Below are 21,001 nucleotides of genomic sequence, written 5' to 3'. Positions count from 1 at the left end.
AAGATGATGTTCGTGATTCAAGAACTGAGTGACTTTCAAGAAGGTGATTTTCGTACATTTGTCGAGTTTACCTAATAGTAAGTATTAACACTCTATTTTTAAAATATTTCTCCCCACTCTTAATGATGTTTTTGTGTATACTTTTCTAAAGCAGTACATACAAAGTTTGTGAGATACAACTGTTGGATACATTGGTTATATCATACGCTGACATGATTAGAGTGCACTTTTTCAAGATGACCGTGCAATAGTCTATAATAGGATTTGGGGAAATTGTGCACCCTTCAAATGACTTTGCGTCTATGGCCATTATATACAAAAAACTATAATTTCTGCTAACTATGGATACATAGTCCATATGCCGACATGTCGTTCTGATATTTTTCATGAAATCATATAAATAATTATAGCTCAATTCAGTGTATATTAATCGAAGTCAGCGGTATGAAAACACAACGAAATATATTCCAAAGCAGTCGGCCCACTCTTTATTGATACACATCTTACAATAACAAAGTTCGTTATTTTACGTAATAATTGCATCTTTGATACTCCAAGGTTACTGTCATAATTTTCACGGGATTGTAGACAAATTAATAATAACCCGCTAACAATAATCATCGCATGTCTATCTTAAATTACAAGTTGATCATCATGTTCTTAATGATAATTACTCTTGGTATATAGTTTATGAAATGGACTAGTTACTGATGTTTACTGTAATGAAGTGTTTTTGTTTGATTTTTTTTTATTTAAGTCCAATACATTTTGTTAATTTCGAATCTTTCACAAATAAATTCATTTATAAATAAGATCAAAAGACAGATTGATGATGGCATGTTCACCTATTTTCATCCGTGCATCACAGCAGATTGTAGCTTGACCTGAAATTCTAAAAAAAAGGTGCGTTTTCATACTCAAGCAGGGAGTTCCTGCCAAGTCTTGTGTTCATACATAACATTGGTAGCATGTGCCTCGCGGTCATAAACAAGCTAACATTGTACAAGGGGGCGTATATGTATATTAAGGCTCAACTTAAATTGCCTATATTTGCCAACGTATTTTAATCACAATATACAATACATTATGAAATTTAGTAGTATATTGATTCGAATTTCGAAACAAACATCCGATAATTAATCACAATTTTTTTCTTTCTCTAAAATATTTCTCTTCGCTCCAACTGGTATCAATGACCTATTATTGATGATTGTATCAACTAAAAAAGACATGCCTAGATCGTCAGATTTGTTTAAGCAGGATGTTTTTGTTGATACTGTAATCTTAAAGTGCACTCGAACATCCTTCTACCGATAAGATAACGTAAAATAAATAGTTTGGTAAAACATATCATTGTCAAACGATGTCGCCGAACTGTGATAAAGCAGATATAATTTTTTTTATTTTATTTTTTTTTTAGCAGGAAATCGTTGTTGATTTCCTTATCTTTAAGTGGACACGGACATCCAGTCCTTCAATAAAACATGCATTGAAAAAATAAACGTGTAAGCGACGGTATCACTAAACTTCAGCTGTATGTTAACAGTTCTTGGGATCAGTCCGAAATCCAGGATAGCAGCCATCTTGAAAAAAAACTACACATGTTGCCCCAGTTGGATTTAGCTAAACATCCTGCACCATACAGCCTTTTCTTATACCAAGGACTAGTCAGTAACGTTAGGGGTCTAAAGAGTTTAAAGCAGGCGAAAATAAAACAAACACACACACACACACACACAGACCTGGAAATGGGATAAAGGGGGGATTAATAAAATATCCATACCTTCAATAAATATGATCGTTCTCAAGTTTTGATTCCAAGAGAAAAGTAAATGTATATACTCTGAACCATGTCACTATATAAATTAAGTATAACGTGATTGGCAGGCTACAATCAACCTCTGGGATTATGACTCACTGCCCTGCTGGTAAGAACGGAAAAATATGTAGCTGCGGGTTTCAATTATACAGCATTAAACGTCTATCCGTTATAAAATAATCAAAATATTTTGAGTTATCAATGTTTAACATTGTAAAATAGAGGATACACACCGAGAGGTTGTTGTTTATGACATTTCCAAAAAAAAAAAAAATTAAAAGAAAAAAATCAAAAGAGACTTTCTGACAATAAAGATGAAAGTTAGAAGGTTGTTGGGGACATTTAATAAACTCATTGCGATTCACGCTTCGATACCGAGTTTTCCTAACTGTGCAAAGGATTTATAGTTGTTTATGAATTAAACAACATCGGATAATTGTTGTAATATAAATGTTAACTATTCCTGAGCTTGACATTGTTCTTGTCTTTATTTAATAGATTATAATGCATTACTATTTTCTGTGATAGCAATGTCCCGTTATCTTGAAAATTGAATAGACCGTTCTCTAAGGGATACACAACGGTGGTAATACACTCAGGAGCCTACATATTAACAATTTAGAAAGTATTACAAAAGTCTAATGCTCCACATGTCCCATTACTTGCAATAAATGTATCGGACCTTGGAGGTTGAATACCACACATATCGATTAACATGGTTTGATGCCTGATATATACAGAATAACGGATACACCTTTGGTGGCCATATACATGAAGATATATTTTTATTCTTACTATAACCCTGTGAAATGATATTGTATTGTTTTTAAGTAGGGATGTGCCATATGTATTGAAGGTCCAATAGGAGTGTATCATGTACATTGCTATTGCATTATTATCCAGTAGGGGTGTGGACTGTGTAGGTCAAGTTTGAGTGCATACCGATGAAAAAAAAATAAAATGTTTGAAATATCTTACAGGAATCGAATAAAAACCCGGTGTTATTATGGAACTATATTTTGTTTATTCATGTAGTTGACAACCTTTCCCGCCAAATTTTAATCGGTTGTTTAGCTATTCCATTTATTGTCCGGCTGTTACGTCTATTCGTATAACGCCAAAAAAGAATGCCGAATACTTTTTTGAAAGCCCTTAATGAAAACGGGTGTAACTGTAAATATAAGGCATTATTTGTTATCGTTTACTTGTATGTAAACTGCATTTTGACGGATATCTAAAAATGATGCACGAAATTTGTCTGTATAGAAGGAGCAGTTTTAAGAATTGTTTTTTCAACGTTTGAGTATTGATAACATTGTTTGGAATTTAAAATGAATAATTTAATTCCCAGCTGTTTATCTTTCCTGCACCCTGTTTCTCCTATAATCCTCACTTTCAATAAGATTACATGTGTTGTGTATTCTATTAAGAATTCGATGACACTAACCCTTAATGATTTACACGCACTCGCACATTCTCATCTGTTTGTACACAAAGACCTTTAACATTTGTGAACATGGCAAATCTTGTTACCTTTAATGCGTATACAAAACAATTTGCATCATTTCTAGGATTCAACTATGCTAAGATGGCGAAGAGGTACACTGCCCTGTCCTCGCATAACAGAACGTGGGTTAACAATAACCTGCCAAGTCCAGTTATAAACAGTCCTCCAAGAAACACGTGGACACTACCTCTACCGAATACATAGTCCAGCAAGTCCAGAGTCACAGTGGACAGTTAAGGCGGTAGAAGAAGTGGACCATCTTACACCTAACTACAAGACATGTAATCTCCAGTTCTCGTGAGAGTCTCCCATACATCAACAGCCCATGATGGAAGTATCAGCAGCAACCACTGAAGAGGAATCTGTTTGCATTGTAATTTCTTCTACACATCAGTGGTGCTAGGTATGATGAACACAACCAACAAAAATAGTAATCAAGTACTTATTTGTACTATCAAAGACATTCCTAAAAGCTTCCAATGTGGTACATGTCAAACCCAGAGAAAATCTTGTTCTCCTTAAATATCGCGGTACTACGGTGGCTGATTTGTGCCATTTCGTTATTATCGGGGCGAAAAGACGAGAATTAACAAACTTTAATTCCTGTCTTTTCGCCCCGAAAAGACGACAAGTCATACACAAAAAGACAAAATTAAGGCACGCTAATTAGCGATCTTAATTCTCGTCTTTTCGGGTTTAAAAATCTCGTCTTTTCGTCTGTTCGCGCCGAAAAGACGAAATTTAACAAACCTTAATTCTCGTCTTTTCGCCCCGAAAACACAAGAATTAAGGTTTGTTAATTTCGGGGTGAATAGACGAGAATTACGGTTTGTTAATTTTTTGTCTTTTTGTCCCGATTAGACGAAATTTAACCCGACGAGAATTAAGGTCGCTAATTAACGTGCATTAATTTCGTCTTTTCGCGTATGACTTATCGTCTTAACGGGGCGAAAAGACGAGAATTAAAGTTTGTTAAGTCCCGTCTTTTCGGGGCGAAGAGACGAAATAACGAAATTGTACAAATCAGCCACCGTACGGTACCCTTCTGAAATAGCTCAGGAGTTATTTGTTTCTTTTGATAACACATGAACACACTCTCAAGCGTTTAATTGCTTGCAGAAGCATCGTTAGACAGTTGTTTGCAACGGGAACCTGTATCTTGTGAAAGGAAAGCAAAACGGAACGAAACGAAACGAAATCATACGAAACGAAAAATGAAAAGATTGTTTGGTTTTTTTTTTTTGATTTGTTTTTAAGGATTGATGTCAGTTGCGCATTGATTTAAGAAAAATAATCCCATATAAAACCAGACAAATTGTACATAAAACATGTTTTAAATTAGAAATTATTTTCAAAAGTTAATTATAAGCGTTGATGTCAATTTATTTTTTTAAGTTTCATAGGGGTATGAATAAATTCATAGCAATAGGAAGAAAGAAGCATGGCGATGCTAGCCCTCATGTATGAAGACATTTCTGTATTTGTATCTATTTGAAAATAATAAGAAGAAAACTATTTCGGCCTTGTGGCCTTTCAGCCGACAAGAATAGATAAGAAATTGGGTAGAATGGGAACAGTGTAGAATGAAAAAAAGAAAGTGGGGTGGAAGAGACTCCCAGATTCGAATGGGTCCTAATCTAGCACTATTAAGTAGCAGTCACGCTTACCCTAGCGAAGATATAGGGAGGAGAGAGAATACCCTACCCTGTGAATCTGGTTTATCAAGGTTTTTGACGTCCAGCTGAACAATATTTCGAAATATCAAATATTGGTCTAAAAATACCCTATCATCTGGGCCGGCGTTATCACACCAAAAGACCGCCGAGGGACATTTATCGTTAGACACGGGATACCCATCCAAGTCCTATCAGACGGACTTAATGTCAGTCGTAAACGGTTAATTTAAGTACTAGTGCTTTATATTGTGTCCGCACTTGTAAGACCTCCTTCGATGTCTGATTCAGAATATATAATTAACCCATTATTTATAAGCATAGAAATTGAGTAGTGTATTGTGTGTACAAAATTGTGTATATTAAACATGTGATTCTACCAAAAATAATCACAAATACTGGTAAAATATCATTATATATAAATTGATAATCATAAACTATATACACTATTTCTTACTCGCCTGCTAATCAAAAATCACTGATAGCAAACTAGATTTACTTTCAAAATAAAAGGACAGTACTACTACAAGTTTACATAGTTCAGCTTGCTATAAGCGTTATTTCAAGCATCCAGATGAAAAGAAGAAGTTGGTTTCACGAAAATCTTCGAGCAAAGCTGAAATAAAATAAAATACATTCTTTTTTCAACCATAGGAAATCCACTTAACTAATGCAGAACTTAAAAATTGTCTAGAACATATCCGGAATTATTCACAGTTCATTAAAGTTACAGAAATAGAGTCTCCCTCTGATGCTTCCATTCTGTCTACACTCCCGACACCAGCAATACGGGAACAGCGCGTTAAGCCGGCGTTTTTATACGAATCGTGCCTTTCAAGTCCATCAATTTTCTACGGAACTGGCTTTCCTACCATACAAGGAGTTGCTTACAATCACCACTATCACGTGATTTTAAATCGAGCGTGCACCATACACTACGCGATTTGCACGCATATAAATCGTGGACTAAGCATATTACCTAGATGTAGTTATTTTATTTTTAAAAACTGAGTGAATATTGCGATAAATTCATTCTTTCCTGTGTGTTGTTTTAACACCGATGAGAATTGGATACATACTATGGCCTTTGTAAAGTCTAAATTTATATGTTTTTTTTCAATTTTTTTCATTTTTAGTTTCGTTTGATTTCTTTTCGTTTCATTAGATTTCGTTTATATTCGTTAAGTTTCATTTCGTTTTGATTTCGTTTAGCATTTACAGGTCTTATTTTGAATCATTTGATCCTGAAACGCTACACACAACTTAATAAGAGCATGTTCTTCTATATGTCTTGAAAATAACAATTTCGAAATATTTTTGAAATTTTTAGTTTTCATTTTTATCTTAGACACCCGTGCCTTTGAAAGAAAGTCAAGGTCAATGCAAGGTAATAAAATATGTAGCCTCTCGTACATGCTATCGATATACCAAATATCCAGTCTGTATGTGAAGCGATAAAGGAGTAGAAAAAAACATTAAGTGTATTTTTTTGCAAAATTTCGCATTTAAGCGAGAAAATGAACATGTTAAAATTGCCTTATCGGTGACATGTTTAATCTTGATATACCAACTTGTACTTTATATTCAATGAATGCTCAATATTTGAAAGTGTTATTTGTGACCTAATTCTGACCTCATAGCGATTTCTTGACCCTGACACAATATGGATTTAATCCGTCATTACGCGAAATATTCCAAAGGAAATGCAGCTATATGGAGTACGGATTGATATGGAAAATATTCCGTCCGGAATATTATTCCCTAGGTATTTATAAACCACGAAAAAAAATGATATTAGTTTCCAAACGAATGTTTATGCTTTTACAGTATACGTAATAGACAAAATGATAACACCAGGCAAACATTTTCCAAAATTTGTATTATATATAACCAGACTTTTATTCATTATTTTTTTTCGAAATCTAGTGTCGGAATGCAGTATAAATGCCATTTCCTTTTCTCGGTTATATCAACTGCGCCTCTTCCTTTATAGAACTCTATTGCCCTTGAGTTCCAATCGTGAACCACAAACTCCATGAGACGGCATCCATTCACTGCGACATCCTGAAAAATATATGACGTAACAATCCATAGAAAAAATATGTAAATTCTAGATCCATGTATGTAATTCGCCATGGTTTATAGTCAGCGCAATGTTAAGATATAATGTTTTTTTTTTAATTTAGTCATACCCCTTTCATCAGTGTGATAATAAAATTATTTATCTACCTCTGATACCATCTTCATCAAGCTGGATCCAATTCCTTTGCTTCTGTGTTCTGCGGCAACGTACAAGTTGTCTAAAATGGCCATCTTCCAATCACATGTGGTGAATTCATAGGAGTATGCTGCATACCCTATTCATTTCTTAGAGCTGGCATCTATAAAATAGGATAAATAGGATAACAACAAATCCTAGGAGGATCTTAGCGCTAGTCATTCTATAAGAGTGATATTTTCTCTATCTATCGCTTATTCCTACAACAGAAACCTACATTTTAATTCTAGAAATCAAGAAATAAGGTTAAAAAAACTCTACTCAATACAAGAGGAATATTCAGATGAAATTCAAGAAATTCAACGAAGACTTCTCTGAGAAACAACCTGATAATCCGATATTATAGTTAAACTGTGTTATTTAACATAAGTCTCAACAGGAAATTATAGCGCGCGTGAAATTGTTCCGTTTCCTCTGATACGGTGAATACCTTAACCAGAAATAATTAAATTGACCTGATAGCAATCGTCTTCCTGACGTATGAAGTTGAGAGGCAGGAAAATCATTCGAATTGAAGAATCATGAGGTGAAAATAGTTCTATTATTATCTCATTTATTATTTTTTTTCTTCTTCTTCTTTTCTATATATAATATATGTTATAAGAGAAAGATAAAAAAAAATGTATAATGCTGACCCTGGCCGTCAGTTGTTAGATACTCTGCAACGAAACACCTGTACAAGTCGTGATTCTGTCTCAAGTCTGCAAAATATACTTTAATATATGTCACAACGTGTCTAGCGATCAAGTCATAACAACATCCCATACGGGGTCACGTCAGGGTGACCTTTTAGATAAGCCAATCAAATGACTACTTCCAGAATCTCCGAAGTGAATTTATTATGTCCGAATTAGCATGACTATAGTGTAAAACTGGCATAATAAGTATTTTCGTCCAAAAAACATAGCCATATACATGCTGTGCCGAAATGGTTTGCTGCGATGACTTCGAAAAATTGACAAAACGCCCTGATAGTGAAATACAGACATATCAATGGTCATCAGAACGTAACCCCTTATGAGATGTTGTTAGATGTACATGTAACGTAGTGAGAATGACCACCTTGATGTTAATGGGATTGGCTCCAAAGATAGCTATAACATATATATATTATTCTTGTCATTGTTTTCAATGCTTTTTCAGTTTATAATAATTACATTTTCAATTAATTATAAATGACAAAGACTCCTCGATTTATTTAACCTTATGAACTCAATCGAAAGTAGCGGATTTCCTTACGTAGTGGTGTTATACGTGATGAAATCGCGAACGTTAACACACATATTTTTATTCACATGAACTAAGTTAAAAAAGCACCTCTTCATATTTTAATTTTGGTATCTTGCATCATTGGAGAGTTTTTTTTTAATGAAAACGTATAAAAATTGCTATGGTCACATTCATTTGCATTTTCCTCTAAATCGAATAAATATGAAAGTATATCTGTAGGAATCAGAAATAGGTATTGCTTAGATAATGATGGATCATATTTTTGCATTTCTTCATGCGTATCACGGCAACAAATCTACGCACACATAGCCTTCTGTTACAAAAAGGTCATTCCCAGTGTAATGTGACTGAATAAAATATCCTACTGTGTGTCTTCGTGTGTGTTATTCTGTGAGGTGGCACTTAAGATCCGCGTTATCAAAAGGAGACAAAACCAAAACATACCCAAGCCTCCTTAAACACACACTCACCACACGCATACATCTCGAGAACACAATATGGGCCTCAGCTGTTGACAGGACGATAACAGGTCTTACCTGTAGATGTTGTCTTGATAGCGTCTGGCTCCTGTAAACTCAGGGCAAGTTCCTAGGCAAAACAGATATTAGACAATCTGTTTTTTGTTTCTGTTTTTGCTGGGGTTTTATTTAAATTCTTTTGTGTTCTGATTAAATACGATAAGCAATTATCTACGCAAGCAAAGTTCTTTGGTTCATGATCTGTGTGTGTCATGTGATCTTTTTTTAATTTGTTTGTGTCTGAAAGATTAGTTGTTCAAGTTAATATGCTAAACGATTTTTTCAAAATAGATTAAAGTTACAGCAATGTGCATTAATGTGGCCCCTACTTAAGCTTGCTTAGCTTACCGGTCATTAGAATAAAATATTTATTCTAAAATTGATACTAATTTGAAAGAAAATATATTAAAATTAACTTTTTATGATTGTTTTATTATATGGTAAGGATTTAAGGAATTTCGACACGTTGAATTAAATTTATTATACCATTCAAACCATAGTTAACATACTGACATGAAGATCCCTTTTAGTGTTGGCATAAGACAAGGTATTGAAAAGGGATTTTTACATCCCATGTACACCAAAAAATTCCTAACACGAGTTTAATTTCATGTGTTTCGTGATAATAATGTGAAGAATTTTAGAAAATAGTTGCCGTATGAGAAACATTTTAATCATAACATTATTTTACATAGTAGACAGCAATCTTAAAATATGAATGAAAAGTTAACATGTTCTAAATTGAATTATTCCGGTGTTAGCGACATGTGTGTATGGCACCTAGATATAATGCATGCCCTGTAATTATTAAATGTACTAAATATATGGTTAAAAAATGGCTTAAATTTCACAGTAAAAGTCAACAGGAATTAAAAATCAAAGTGTATGACATATGCTAAAACTTTAAATGTGATAATTTGTTTATTTGTCAACTTGTCGTAAACTTAGGACACGCATAACTGTACATAAGCAACAAACTATAACTTACTCATTCCGATGATTATAAGTCAAGAGGCATATTCATGACTGTGCGAGTGATCAATTTAATATAATAACCTATATATCAATTACATTCATCTGACACTGTTTTACTAGAAAAGCAAGGGAATCAGTTAATAATGATGTTAAAGATAGAATAATAAAATTATTAAAACATGGTCTCGACAAGAAATAACATTTGCGCTATTTTTATACTTGTTTTGTTAACGCGTATACCTTATGACGTCATTGAGTTGTCGTTTGAAAATATTACCTGAAGAACCCAGCAAAGGGTGAAAGCTGCTAGTAAGCTGATCGCTAAATTTGTTTTCCCCTATAATTTATCAATCTACGTGGACATGAACTTTCTTCTAATTATGCATATATTATGTTGGAATGTGTAGTGTTCGGTAAATACATAAAAACAATCTTCACATACTTCACAATTAGTTTTGCTACCTCAGTAAACATAATTTAGTGCTAATTAATCAAAAACCATCATGAGGATGGATTGGAACGAAATATTCAAATAGGAAATCAAATAAATCGTAAGACGGTTTAAAACGTCAATGAAATATGTCAATTCGTTTCTCAAAACCCAGTAGATTGGACCAATATCGCACGTCCGGAACTAGCGTTTTGGATTAAGATAATATTGAAAAACAAGGAAAACAGACCTTCGCAATGAATTAAATTTTAATGAAGAAATAGCAACAGTACGGACAAGTAAATTGTCAATTTTCTGGGCAATACATCTTTGTCGCGTTATTACCTTATTAACCAAATAGCAGGACGTTTCTAAAATTGACAATAGTCAAAATTATCTCATCAAAAGTATAACAATGCTCACCTGAAGCATCCGAAAAATTTCATCCACATCTTCCGTTCCTGCTCGTCTGATGTTGAGTTTAGACATCCTGTCAAACGCGATATTTAATTTATTAAAATATTGAATTATCAAATGTAATTTAAACTAGGGGTGCAGTACAATTATACTATAGTTGTATTAAGTTTAAACTAGAGGTTCAGTAGATTTAGACGAGGGTTGACTAAAATTATATTACAGTTGACATACGTGTTAGTTTACGCCAGGGATGCAGTAGATTTATACTAAAGGTGCAGTAAAACTATACTACAGTTGTAGTAGGTTTAAGCTAGAGGTGCAGTAGGTTTAGACTATGAGTAAAGTCAAATTATACAACAGTTGTAGTAGGTTTAAGCTAGAGGTGTAGTAGGTTTAGACTATGAGTGAAGTCAAATTATACTACAGTTGTAGTAGGTTTAAGCTAGAGGTGTAGTAGGTTTAGACTATGAGTGAAGTCAAATTATACTACAGTTGTAGTAGGTTTAAGCTAGAGGTGCAGTAGGTTTAGACTATGAGTAAAGTAAAATTATACTACAATTGTTCCAGGTTTAAGCTAGAGGTGCAGTAGGTTTAGACTATGAGTAAAGTAAAATTATACTACAATTGTTCCAGGTTTAAGCTAGAGATGCAGTAGGTTTAGACTATGAGTAAAGTCAAATTATACAACAGTTGTTCCAGGTTTAAGCTAGAGGTGCAGTAGGTTTAGACTATGAGTAAAGTCAAATTATACAACAGTTGTAGTAGGTTTAAGCTAGAGGTGCAGTAGGTTTAGACTATGAGTGAAGTAAAATTATACAACAGTTGTAGTAGGTTTAAGCTAGAGGTGCAGTAGGTTTAGAATATGAGTAAAGTAAAATTATACTACAGTTGTTCCAGGTTTAGCCAGAGGTGCAGTAGATTAAAACTAGGGTTGCACTAAAATAAGACTACAGTTGTATTAAGTTTAGAACACAGTTGCAGTAGATTAAGACTACAGGACCGGGCACTAGGTTTAAACTAGAAGGGTACCTGATGTAGACCGTAGGTCTACAATACATAGACTAGAGGGCACAAGGTTTAACGACTGCGTCGCCTTAAACTCCCGTCGTTACTATATAGACGAAATAGGGGCGACATGATTGAAGTTTTTAAAATTTTGAGAGGAGGCTATGAAATAACAGCATCACACGGACTTCTACCAATTAAAAAAGAGAGAAGGACACGGGGACATTCACTCAGCCTTGATAAAACACGAAGCAGGTTGGACATGAGAAAGTATTCGTTCACTCAAAGAATTGTAGACAGTTGGAACTCTTTACCAGAAAATGTAGTTGAAGCACCAAATTTAGTCAGTTTCGAAAACCGTTTAGACAAATTTTGGAGTAACATCACAACATCAACACTCTTATATATATATGTATATATATATATTAGATATTGTATAAATTATGATTGGAATAGAGAGGCAATTATCATGCCTGCGTTCAGAATAAACTTAGTTAAGATAACAGAAGTGCACTAGATTTAGATTAGAGGGGAACTAGATTAAGACTAGATGTGCATTAGGTTTGGACCACCAAGACCCGTGTATAGGTGCACGAGATTTAGACTATTGGTGATATGGATATAGACTAGAGGCACACTAGGTATGGACCAGGCGTGCTGTAGATTTAGACTATAAGTGCACTACAGTTAAACAACCGTGCATTAGATTTACACAGGAAGTGCGCTAGATTTAGAATAGAGGCGCACTATGCTTAGAACAGAGGTGTACTAGATTCAGACCAGAGGTGCACTAGATTAAGAACAGATGTGCACTCGATTTAGACTAGATGCGCACTTAGTTTAAAACAGAGGTGCAGTAATTTAGACTAGATGTGCTCTAAATTTAAACTACAGGCGCTAGGTTAAGAAGAGAGGTGCACTAAATTTAAAGTACTAGATAGACCAGAGGTGCAGTAATTTAAACTATAGGATTACTATGCTTAGAACTTTGTTTGTTTTTGTTTAACGTCCTATTAACAGCCAGGATCATTTAAAGACGTGCTAGGTTTTGGAGGTGGAGGAAAGCCGGAGTACCCGGAGAAAAACCACTGACCTACGGTCAGTACCTGGCAACTGCCCCACGTAGGTTTCGAACCCTCAACCCAGAGGTGGAGGGCTAGTGTTAAAGTGTCGGGACGCCTTAACCACTGCTTAGAACACAGGTGCGCTTTATTTAGACTAGAGGCAAACAAGGCTTAGGACAGAGGTGCATCCTTTAGAAGAAGGTACCCAAGGTTTGTTCATGTATTTACAATCTAACAATGATAAAATAACCTTAATAGTCCTTCCTATCATGAAACCAAAATTCATTTCCAGACTAGACCTCACGGAAATGTATTCTGTAGTAGAGCTATACAGTTTAAGTTTTACCACTAGCATATGTCTCGTGTAACCTTGACAAAATATCAAGGACTTTTATTCAATGAAATGATACTGTAATCTTGCTGAAACAGACACACCAATAATACAACTTTTATATCTTCTTCAGTAGGAGGGACATGTTTGATTCAGTAAGTCTATTCACATTATATAAAGTAACCTACTCTACCTATGACGGCATATATTATCCTGATATATATAACTTCTCAAAAACATAAGTACATGTAATAATATATATCTCCAACACCATTTCTACAAAGGAGACATAATTCGTCCACTCTCCTAAACACCTAACCATCTACCCGTTTCAACAGGAAAAGGCAGACTTTAAGTTCTAATTAAATTAACGCAAACTATTTCTATTTTTAATACTTTTCAAGCAAGATATTTAGATATGCATTCGTCACAAACAAATTTATTTTTGAACAATAGGTATACATGTAGGTACATTTCTCTTTGATGAATTATCAATATCGTTAAATCATTTTTGGATATGCTTTGATATTTTGAATTCTGTTTCAAAACAGGGGCCGTGGTGGCCGAGTGGTTAAGGTGTACCGACACTTTAGCACTAGCCCTCCACCACTGGGTTGCGAGTTCGAAACCTACGTGGGGCAGTTGCCAGGTACTGACCGTAGTCCGGTGGTTTTTTCCTGGTACTCCGGCTTTCTTCCACCTCCAAAACCTAGCACGTCTTTAAATGACCCTGGCTGTTAATAGGACGTTAAACAAAAACAAACCATACTCACTGGGACCACTTCCTATGGTATGACTTGATGTTGGTTTCCTTCTGTCTTACTGATACATTTCGTGTCTAGATTATGAGTTCCTGTTGTGATATCCTTATGACAAGGCATGAATAAGGAATCTTAAGCATTTATATCAAACATTGCTTAAAAAATGCACTGTATCTCCAAAAATAGGTCAATTATTAATTTAGTATACATTGTACATTAAGCATTCATAAACAATCATGAATCAAGCACACAAGCATGTTTCTCTATCAAGTCTATACATATTTTATTCTTTTTTTTTCTGAGCTTCAGCAATTTTGTGTTTCAAAGATTGTGTGATGCTAAATGTAAAATTAAATGATGTTCTCTCTGGAAACAGACTTTGAATTCTTTTATCAAATTAGCTGTTCCATATATTGTGTGTGGACTAACTTATGTGAGATTTTAAATCTTGTGATAACGAATTACTTATATTCTGCTGTAAACATTCGACCAGACTTTTGTTGTATTTCAAACAAGTACCGACCGGAGTTGAGATAATATTAGACAGAATTAAACATGATACTACTGCTTCGTCTAGTTGATGGCCAAACAAATGTCAAAAAGGTATAAGATAAAAGATAAAAGCTGAGGAAATATGTGTGTGCGGCCTTGACGGAAACAACCAACCAATTGATAAAATAGACTTGTGATACATTCCCTGTGTATAGAAAGTTGAGCCAGGAATAAAATGTCTGGCAGCCATCGATTGGCCCGTATGTTATGAAGTAACAAAATAGATGTGTAGCCTGGTAGGTAATTATCAATAATAACTGTTGATATAAATTTCGTAAGTCCGATTGATTTTTTTTTCATTTTCAAAATTTCATGTCGTAATCATTTACAGGTAAACATAACAGATTTTTGTGAATTTTATCTGCGAAATTCAACCATTTTCAAAATTGTTACCATGGAAAAAAATTGAGCTGAAGGACCCAATTTGTTTTTAATTAAGTGTTATATGAGACCCTAAACTTTCGTTATACACTATGATTGCCATATTGAATTCAGGACTTTTAATGATATACTCCAAAACGTTAACACTAAAGTCTATGTAAAAAACAATTGTTGGTTGTTCCCTTTAAGGGCTAAGTATGTAGGTGATTGTTTCCTGAAGTCCTCTAGTATGGTTCATTGTACTACTGCTACAGGGAAGTTTGTCACCTGTCTGCATTATGCTCATAGCACATTCTATCTCGACTTGATGTGCTTACACCAGAAATGTCAAAATTAAGACTAGATACACACCATATTTAGACTTGTGGTAGATTTAGACCAACGGTGTTTTAAATTCAGATTAGAAGTACACTATATTTAAACCAGAGTTGCACCAGACATTTACATACGATGACTTAATAGATAATGTCTAGAAGCGTGTCATGGTTTGGAGGTGGTGGAAAGCCAGAGTACTCGGGGAAAACCATCGACCTATGGTCATTACCAGGCAATTGCCCCACGTGGGTGTCGAACTCAAGACCCGAAGGTAGAGGGCTAGTGTTAAAGTGTCGGGACACCTTAACCACTCGGCAAATCCGGCATCCTATCCTATCGATATCCTAAGAGGTAAATGACCTGACTCGAGTTATAAACGTTATATCTGAATGTTTCTTTAAAGTTAAAACATCATATATACAATAATATAAAGGTTAAGTTCAATATCTACTTCCTTTGCCTGACAAACTCTTAAAAACTTAGAATAATTAGCGTCGATTACCAGCAATTCTAAAATTAGATAAAGTAAATGTAATCTCGAAGTCCAATGTGATAAACATTGTGTATTAAAGTCACGGGGTCTACGATATTCATGAGTAAAAAAGATTCAGTTTTCAGGGAAAACACTCTCAGGTTGAATAAATGAATACCAAAATGCCTTACAGTAATTCATGTCTACCTACATTATCGTAAATGATAAGACATTGGCGAAAGTGTCCGGTCGAATAAACATTGAAGCAAATTAAATATGCATCAATGATAACCCAGAACCTAAAACGCTGACCTAAAATTGATAGCTAAACATGCATGAATTCAGAAGAGACCATCCCTGTAATTTGCAGTTAATTGTGCGCTATAACACATGGCCATGCTTGTCGTAAAACGATGGAAATACATTTTCATTTGAATTGTGATTGTTCAGAAACAACTTATTATCACTTGGAATTGAAATAGATTTTCTTTTGTGTTGTAAATGTCAGATATGTTTAGACAGCAAATCGGATAAGTATATAACAGAGACGAAATTCACATTTTTCTTATAATTTTCGAGGTATATTTAGTTGCATGCGCTTTTTATATTACAAACTTAATATCAATTACAACGGAGGAGGTTTTTGTGAAGATTTCCTAGATAATATGTGTTAAAAAATAGGGGGGGGGGGGGGGGGGGGGGGGGGGGGGGGGGGGGGTCACATGACATATCAGTTAATGCATTTTCAATGTCATCAACATATTGAAAAAGATAACCGCTCATTCTGTACCAAGCCTTTTCAATTTTAAAATTCTGTAGACAAAGATAATAGTTACCTTCGTAACAAATGATACACACGTATCAAGAAAGACAAATTAATATGCTCAGTAATATAAGTTATTCAAGTGTCATGTCAGTGAAAAACAAAGGGAACATTTCTCCACCTTTTTGTTCTCGATATATATAAACGATCTGGAAGATTTTTTATGGATAATTATGTTGATCAACGTCAATATAGCGAAACTCTCTTCCAAGAACGCATGGGCATATTTGTTAAATTATTTTTTCTGCTATATGCAAATGACAAAGTTGTTATTTTAGAAACAGCAGAAGGTCTTCCGAAAGCTTTCGCGAATTCGAAATATATTGTGACATTTGGAAACATAAGGTTAATCTTAATAAAACAAAATTTGTTATCTTTTTACTCTCTTTGGTGAAGTGTTGGATACCCAAGACAGTTATTCATTACTAGGGCTGCTGTTTTGTTATCATGGCAGTTTCTGTAAAGCGAGAAAAACACTTGTCGGGCAGGCTCAGAAAGCAATGTACGCATTATACAGAAAATAGAAATATTATATCACCAATAGACCTACACTTGAAACTGTTCGAAGTTTTAATCTCTCCCATACGTTTTATACCCGTCAGAGATTTGGGGGTCGAAAATGCTAATGTGAGTGAGAAGTTGCATGTTCAACTCTGTGAAAAAGTTTTGGATGTTCGTAGTTCCATATAAAATATAATGGTAAATAGTGAAACTGGTAGATATCCCATAAATATTGAAATGAAAGTCCAGAATGATAATGTTCTTGTATAAATTAATTACAGGTGAAAATAGGTTATCAAGCTAAATGTACTAGCTGATGTTGAATTTTCATGTAAATGATTTTGCTGATTTCAATTGGATTTCTTATATCAAGAATAAACTTAATAGTACAGGATTAAGTGACGTATGTTTACATAGATATGTCTACACTAGCAATAAATATTACCTCAAATTACGTTAAAAAACCATTCTGCAAGATCAATTTATACAAGTGGTATGTTGATATTGATAAATCTTCCCGTGGTAAAACATATGCAATATGTAAATGTCAGTTCCAGATTGAAAAAAAATATGTAACTATGCTTAAACAAAAAAATAGAATAACAATATGTAAATTCAGAACCAGTAATATATTTCTTCCTTAAGAGACAGGCCGATGGACCGACAGGTTTCGTGAAATCATAATGTCCGCTATGTTTTACTGGGGATGGATACGAGTATCATTATCGATTTGTATGCTCAAATAGATATGTAAGTAAAATTCGTAAAAAGTATTTACCTAGTTATTATACATGTAACCCATCTATTCATAAAATGAAAGGATTATTATCATTATGCAATATTGAAATATGATCAAATATATCTATGATTATCCAATTACTAGAAAGACATATGAAAAATAATACGTGAATTTCAAACATCAATATTTAAAATATATGTAACGTATATTGTAAAAATATTGAAATGGTATGTTTGAAAGCATACATGTTATCATAAGTACAATTGCATGGTTAAATATACAATCCTGTATTGAACGAACGTTTATGCAGTGTATAATCTACTACAAACTTTGTCTAAATGTATGTGTCATTATTCTGTACAAACATACTGATTATGCTGTTGTAATTTGTTGTTGACCTCTTGTCGCAAACAATAGTGCGCCTAAGTGATAATACTGTAAATACCTATCTTTACCTTGTGTAGAATGGCGTATAACCTTCTTTGTGGTCGATGTTAGACTTTCCGTGTGATATCGTGCGACAAATAAAAAATACAAATAGATTAAATGCCGACCAATCGGAAGAGAGATATATTACGGGTATTGCAAGGCCCACATGACACGTTATGAATACGGGGTGTATACGCGCTGTGACAAGGGTACTAACAGGGAATTGGTTGTCTTGTTCACGTTGGTATTTATTTGACGTTCAAGACTGACATTACTGTCGATTTAAACATGAGATGTTACAAGAAGAAAAATCATAGCGGATTTACACATTCAACAAGAATAATCAAGGACTATTTATAATGCATTTATTATAAGGGCATTGTGTCTATTTTACAATAATTCACACTACATGGTTTATTTGCAATTAAATACCAGTCTGCCTAACAATGATGCATGGGGTTATTCGTGACATGTAAAAACCACTATATTTCTATGTTCATTCACTTGAAAATACAATAAAAAATATGTTTATTTGACAATTCAGATATCGGAGTAATGAATTGTTAATTATCGATTGTTTTGTGTGTATTGGTCGCATAAGATTTTGAATTGAATATCTAACTTAAAAAACAACATGGATACTGCCTAAGAACAAATAAGAAAAAACTCAACAATTTCAATAACTTTATCATCCATGCCCAGATTAATAAGCAAACAATTTTGAAATATTTAGAAATGATTTAGACAGATTAACCTCATTTACTAATAACTACAACAACATACTCTCCCTTGACACTTCACCAATTTTGGCCAATAGTTGAGGGTTCGACCATGTGAGGAAGGCTTTGGATTCCTTACCCTGTCTGAGATATACAAATGGTAGTTGCTACTACCGCTTAGCGCAATCATACGGAGACAAGAACAAACATACCGGAGCCTCCCAATACATACACATATTCACCACACGCATGCATGCCTTACGCCTAATTGGAAGGCCGTTTTTAAATGCCGTAAGCTGTTGATAAGACATCGTTAAACAAAACCAAACCTTTTACATGGACAATGGATATCTCAGGTTAACAAGGAACTGAAAATCACTGCTAATATAATTGTTTTCAAGAAGCTGTTTGAAATAATACCAATTGTAACGTAGATAAATAGGTCATTGCTTATGTGATATTTACAAACCAGGTAGATGCTATATCATATTAGGTACATTTCGCCGATCTTGTAACGTGTATCTCACACCAGATAACTTACATATAACACCAGGAAACATATCCTTACACCAGGAAATATATTCCACAACAGCTAACATATATCACACCAGGTAACATATATCACACCAGGTAACATATCACAAATCAGGTAATATATTCCACACCGGGAAAATTACATCTTACGCCAGGTAACATATCTCACAACAAGTAACTTACATATCACACCAAGTGATATATCTCACACCAGGAATCTTATCTAACACCAAGTAATATATAATGGGTAACTTAATACCACACAAGGTAGCATATATCATACTATGTAATTTACTTCCCAAACAAGTTACGTACATCACACAGGTAACAATGCTCACAACAGGAAACTTAAGCTCATATCATGTAACATATCTCTACCAGATATCAAATCTCACACCAGGTTAAATATATCCAAACACATAACTTACATCTCCCACAGGGTAGTCTACATCTCGCTCCAGGTAACTTACATCTCCAATCAGATAACTTACATTCAACACAAGAAAATACATCTCACATGCGGTTACGTACATATCACACCAAGTGACCTATCTCAAACTAGGTAGCACCTCTCACACCGGGTAACTTATAGCCCACATCGGGTAGCTTGCATTTCGCACCTGGTTACTTACCTATCTCATCAGGCAATTAACAAAAGGTAAAATATCTCACATGTTGCTACTTAAATCGTACACCAGGTAACGTGTTTCACTAGCAAATTTACATCTTTCATCAATTGATTTACATCTATCATTGTAAAATATCTCAAACTGAGTGACATATATCCCACCGGGTAACCTGTATCATAAACTAGGTAGAATATCTGATATCATATAACTTACATTCCACTACATTGTATCACTAAGACATTTGTGAGAAGAGATTGTTGCAGTTGGTAAAGTTGTTTATTGTCACTATTGAATTCCGCTTCGGCTTTGTATTGTATAACGTCCTATTAATGATTTTGGTCATTTATTGACGGCATTTCCTGTGTGCGAAATGACTGCATTCTACTGGCCGTCTGGGCGATCTTTGAAGCAATAATCAAACACACATGATCTTCGACGTGATCCATTTTACAAATTTATTTTATACTGATTGTACGAGGAACTAAAATATCCGGAAATTGGTAAATACTAATTAAATAGATGCCAGTTTTACCGTTAATCTGCATTTATTTGTTTTTTTTATTTATTATTTTCCATGGTGACAGAAAAAAATACCGAAAATGGATGGTTCGCAATAGCAAAAGGCACAACTAGAGCACTAGTCAGATATATACAGAAATTTTAAAGGAGCTGCGTCGAACGGTTTCCGCGTTATAGCCCGGAAACAGTAATTTGGTATTTTTGATTAAGTTTCCATGGTGACAGAACAAAATAACGAAAATGGAAGGTCCGCAATAGCAAAAGGCACAACTTGGGCACTAGTCTGATACATACAGAAAGTTTCAAGGAGCTGCGTGGAACGGTTATGGAGTTATAGCCCGGAAAAGAATCTCGGACGGACACACGGAGCCCAATTTAAT

The sequence above is a fragment of the Pecten maximus genome, chromosome 13 (genome assembly GCF_902652985.1).
Source record: "Pecten maximus chromosome 13, xPecMax1.1, whole genome shotgun sequence".
NCBI classification, from domain to species: Eukaryota; Metazoa; Mollusca; class Bivalvia; order Pectinida; family Pectinidae; genus Pecten; species Pecten maximus.
The sequence above is the reverse complement of the archived record's forward strand: the minus strand, read 5'-3'. Positions refer to the sequence as shown.